Source organism: Meleagris gallopavo, chromosome 1 (assembly GCF_905368555.1).
Source record: "Meleagris gallopavo chromosome 1, MGAL_WU_HG_1.1, whole genome shotgun sequence".
Classification (NCBI taxonomy): Eukaryota; Metazoa; Chordata; class Aves; order Galliformes; family Phasianidae; genus Meleagris; species Meleagris gallopavo.
Genome location: NC_139404.1, coordinates 155,589,445 through 155,594,087, shown reverse-complemented (window position 1 = coordinate 155,594,087; position 4,643 = coordinate 155,589,445). Strand labels below are relative to the sequence as shown.

The window sequence follows — 4,643 nt, the reverse complement described above, 5'->3', positions numbered from 1 at the left end:
TCCTGACAAAATTATTTGGATATTTTCAACAATTACTACTGCAACTGTCAGATAAGATAATGGCTTTGTGACCTCTATATTGTATATTTATTCCTAAGGATACTTTGAAAGGAAAGCAAAAACTTTCAAGGATGCACAGAACATTTTGAGCTAATTGCTCTGTGAACTGCATTAGCTGCCTGTATTGGTACAGACCAAATGCTGTTATCAATCTCAAGGATTGTATGGTTAGTTCTCACAATATATATGTAATACACTGTATGTCATTTCTGCCAAGATCAGCTAAGAAACTAATCGCAGCAATATCTAGATGGGCTTTAATGTCAAGCTGTTCTCAACCAGACATTTTTGCTCACCTCAAAGTGAAAAAATAAAAAGACCATATAATTTCAAATAATGCATTTTAATACGTGAATCATTTAGAAGAAATCATAAAAGTGTTTGAGTTTCTTAAACTTGAAACCAAAATAGTGAAACTTACACCACTGGAGCAAATAGAATCCCTTCTCCTAATTCACTTTTCCATTTTATATCTTCCTACTTTTTCAAAATTCATAAGGAGTTTATCAACCTAATTTTCCTGTTTAACTCAAATATTGTCTCAACATATTTCATGCATTCAGCATCACTGCTCTTAAAAGGATGCTGTCATTATTAACTACATTTTAGTAATGGAGAAACTGAGGCATCAGCATATGAAGTGATAAATTCAAGAATCAACTGGTCAGTAAAAGATGAAACAATGAAGTCCAGAAGCAACCAGCTGGTAGTGCACTTTTCCCTGCAAACAATCTCATGTAGGTAATCAAATATAATAAACTACAATAGCTTAACCTGTAGTAGTAAATATGGTATGTCACAACCACCTTTGGCATAGCTGAGAATGGCAAAGCATTCTCATTGTGCTGTTCTTAGTCCTGCACTCATTTTGCTAAAATGGTCTTGCTCCAAAACATGGTGCTTTTCCCCCTTAAGGAAGTATCCCTGTTCTATGCAGTTTCTTCTATTATGCTCAGATCCCGGGGACAAATTTACATCACAAAACTCGCTAGCAAGAAAACAACAGGTGAGAAGAGGCTGCTTGAGCTTGTTTACCAATAGACCTAACCGCATTGCTATTACTTCCCATTGAATTCTAATTTCATAATAGATCATACAAAAAGAAAAAAAGACATCTATTGAAATTTGTTTTTTAAAATAATTTTGATATAACATATTGAATGAAAGAGCCCTGAAGAAATTAACTTAGCATGTGATGGATTTGGAAACAGATTTTAAGAAAATAATTGGTATTTTTCTTAACAATATCATATTACTGTTTTCTTTCCATAATTTTCATGAACAAATTTAATAATCATAGTATGAAAGTTTTATATGCCTTAATTGTATTGGGAACAATATATTTGCTCTGACTTGCAATGCCTTGCAATAATAAAAACATAGATTTCTGCTTCATATTTCAGTATGGCTTGACATGAGATGAAGTAGAATTAATGTTTTTTTGACAGCAAGATGGGTTGTATTTTGAAAATTCCTTGAAAGCGTTTTACTGAAAGAAAATGGATTTCAACTGTCATGTGGTGTGTTCTTGGAAGCCCAAGTGTTCAACCATACTGGCAGATTATTCTGAGTTACAGACTAGTTGCAAGGGCCACAAGCAAGCTTTTAAAAGTTTAACTACATTAAGCTGATGATCTAATTTAAAGAAGAGAAATAGCAACAACTTATGGAAAATAACATTTAAAAAAATCAACACATTTCATTGGCAGTATGTACTGGTTTTATGCTTTTTGTTATCAGTAATCCACATCATAACATCATGTAAAGCACTTGGAGTTTAAGAATTAATGCTACAGTTCAGTTCTATGGACTGACAATTTTCCGGGTACCTGGTTCTCAGAAGAGAAGAACTACATATCCCAGAGGACTCTGAGTTCAGAGGGAAAGATAAAATGGCTCGCAAGTCACAAGATTGCTCTCTCTTTTTTTGCTATTCGTCTCAGAGTATGTGTTCCCCAGCCATTTCGCTTTCAGCTTTAGAGTAAGGCCTTCTGTTTTGGACATACTCTTATTTTATTTATCAATCTCAATTCCAATTATTTATTGTGTTATATTGTGTTATCTTGCATTCCGATATCTCATTCAGTACACTAACTTTCTTCTTCAGATAATTGCCACTGATCCATTTTTAGGCCCATCTCCCATCTCCCTACCCTTTTTCCCTTTCCCAGGGTGTGGGTCTGTGGTTCTCCCTGCCCCATTAGTCACAGAATCCGGACAAACCAGCCCGTAAACTGTCAACACCATGCCCCTCCCTGTTCACCCTTTTTCGGGTTGGTGTAGGCCTGCTGTCCCCCTGTCACAAACACAAATAGATTCAGAGATAACTCCATGACAAATTAAAAGATTATTCTGTCCTAGTAAAAATGACTTGATATGTCAGTGTTCACACCTCTCTAAAATATACTTTTGCATAATTATAACAAGAGCATAAAAATGTAATTCAAATGTGTCCGGGTTTTAAATCCAGCAGGGTAATTTGTAAGGCATGTACAGTTTTGTATCAATATGAAGTACACCTTACTTTCAAAAATAATTTACTATACTTGGAAAAAGATTTGACTTCATTTTTTAAGAATGATGGAGTTACTTAACACATCTGAAGATTCTGGCATGAAAAAACACAAAACACCTCTACTTGTTGACAAAATTGGTGTGCATTCAATTGTTTGTGAGTTTTATGCTGAAAAACATGCTTTGAAGTATAATCTGTTCTCAGCCAGAAAAACAAACAAACAAACAAACAGTGAAAACATCTCAGCCAAATCTATGCTAGTTCCAATTAAAGCACAGAAAAATAGCAAAAACAAAATAAAAATTTGTCTTGTTTGGGAAGATGCTTATTACCCTAACAATGTTTTGAATAAATACATAGCTGTATTAACAGTAACCTTTGTACAGTAAGTTTTAACCATCAGATTATGGAATAGTGAATCCAAATGTAACAGAATAATACATTTCTGCTATATTTTAAGATTAGCTATGCATCTTAATTCAATTATAGTTTACCTTGATAAATTATAACTCCAAGTTATAACATTCTTTAACTTAGATGTTTTAACCCTTCAAACCTGTGAAACGCAGAAAGAGTACCAATATAACCTTCCTATCAAGCTCTATTATGCTGTCCAAATGGATAGTAATTCACAGATGAAATGTGATATATGATAAAGTCCTGATTATCCTAACAGTTGTTTATTGCCACTCCCTGGCAGCAGTGAAAACAAACATAAATACATTCTTCCTCTTTTCTCCTGGAAATACTGTCTCAGCAATGTCTCACCTTTTAATTAAATTTGTAAATGTATATATACAAGGCAGGCTGATTCATCTGTAACACTACAAAGCTAGTAGGATTTAACAGCTAAGAGAAGATATTATAAGTTTTTAATAGTGTTTCAACTTTGACTGGTTGAAGAGGGCTACAGCTGAGACGAAAATAATGCCAGGTAAAATCTGTCTCAGAGTTATCAAAATCTAAGGATAAGAATCACAGAATAGCTTAGGTTGGAAGGAACCTTAAAGATCATCTATTTCCACCCCCCTACCATGGACAGAGTTGCCAAGCACTAGATCAGGCTGCCTAGGACCTCATCTGACCTGGCCTTGAAAGGCTCCAGGGATGGGGCATCCACAGTTTCTCTGGGCAGCCTGTTCCAGTGCCTCACCACTAACTAAGTAAAGAATTTCTTTCTAACATCTAGCCTAAATTTCCCCTTTTAGTTCAAAGCCATTCCCCCTTATTCTGTCACTATCAGACTGTGTAAAAAGCTTGTCTCCCTCCTGCCTATACTGGAATGCTGCACTGAGGTCTGCCTATAGCCTTCTTTTCTCCAAACTACACAACCCCAGCTCCCTCAACTTTTCTTCATAAATGAGGTGCTTCAGCCCTTTGATCTTTGTGTCCCTCCTCTGGACCCACTCCAACAGCTCTGCATCATTCTTGTGCTAGAGTTAAGTACAATCACAGTTACTACTAGATGCCTAGCTTCAGAAATGGAAGTAATACAATGGATCTAATTTTCCAATAGGTGGAGTGGGAAACTTTGGTTCATAACAGCCAAAGTAATGAAGGCTAGGAGACCTTATCAAACCAGCACTGAATACTAATGAAAGGAATGAAAATGAATTTCCTTATACTGTATAAATCAAAAAGGCTTTCTCATTGGTGTAGACTAGTACAAACATAAAACAGAGATGAAGAGATACAAATTCATTCTGGGGTTATTTATCTATTTAACCGTCTTTACAAAGACTACCAGGGTCAGAGGAATTGGCTCAGACTCTGGGAGATCTGGATTCTGTACCTAGAACCTCAAGTTCTGCACAGCTATACAGCCCGGGAAAATTGATTCATTTGATCACACACTACTCTGAGTCGGAAGTTCTCTCTAAACATCCCTGATTATGCCTTAACACGGAAGTAAAATGTCAGTTGTGGGTCTAGAAAAGATCAGGTACAATTGAGAGCTTCAGGTAATGGGTTGATATGGTTTGACACGGTGTCTATCTGAATAGAAACACTTCAGCAACTCTTCTGAATAGTAATCTTACATTAATGGCCACTCATAATTGCCATACAT

The 4,643-nt window shown here is 35.7% G+C and overlaps 1 protein-coding gene across 4 annotated transcripts in view; it reads right to left on the bottom strand.

Moving 5' to 3' along the window:
* The window catches only part of KLHL1 (kelch like family member 1), a 275,645-nt gene that overhangs the window by 219,981 nt on the left and 51,021 nt on the right, over positions 1 to 4,643 (bottom strand). The gene's annotated exons all lie outside the window — the stretch shown is intronic.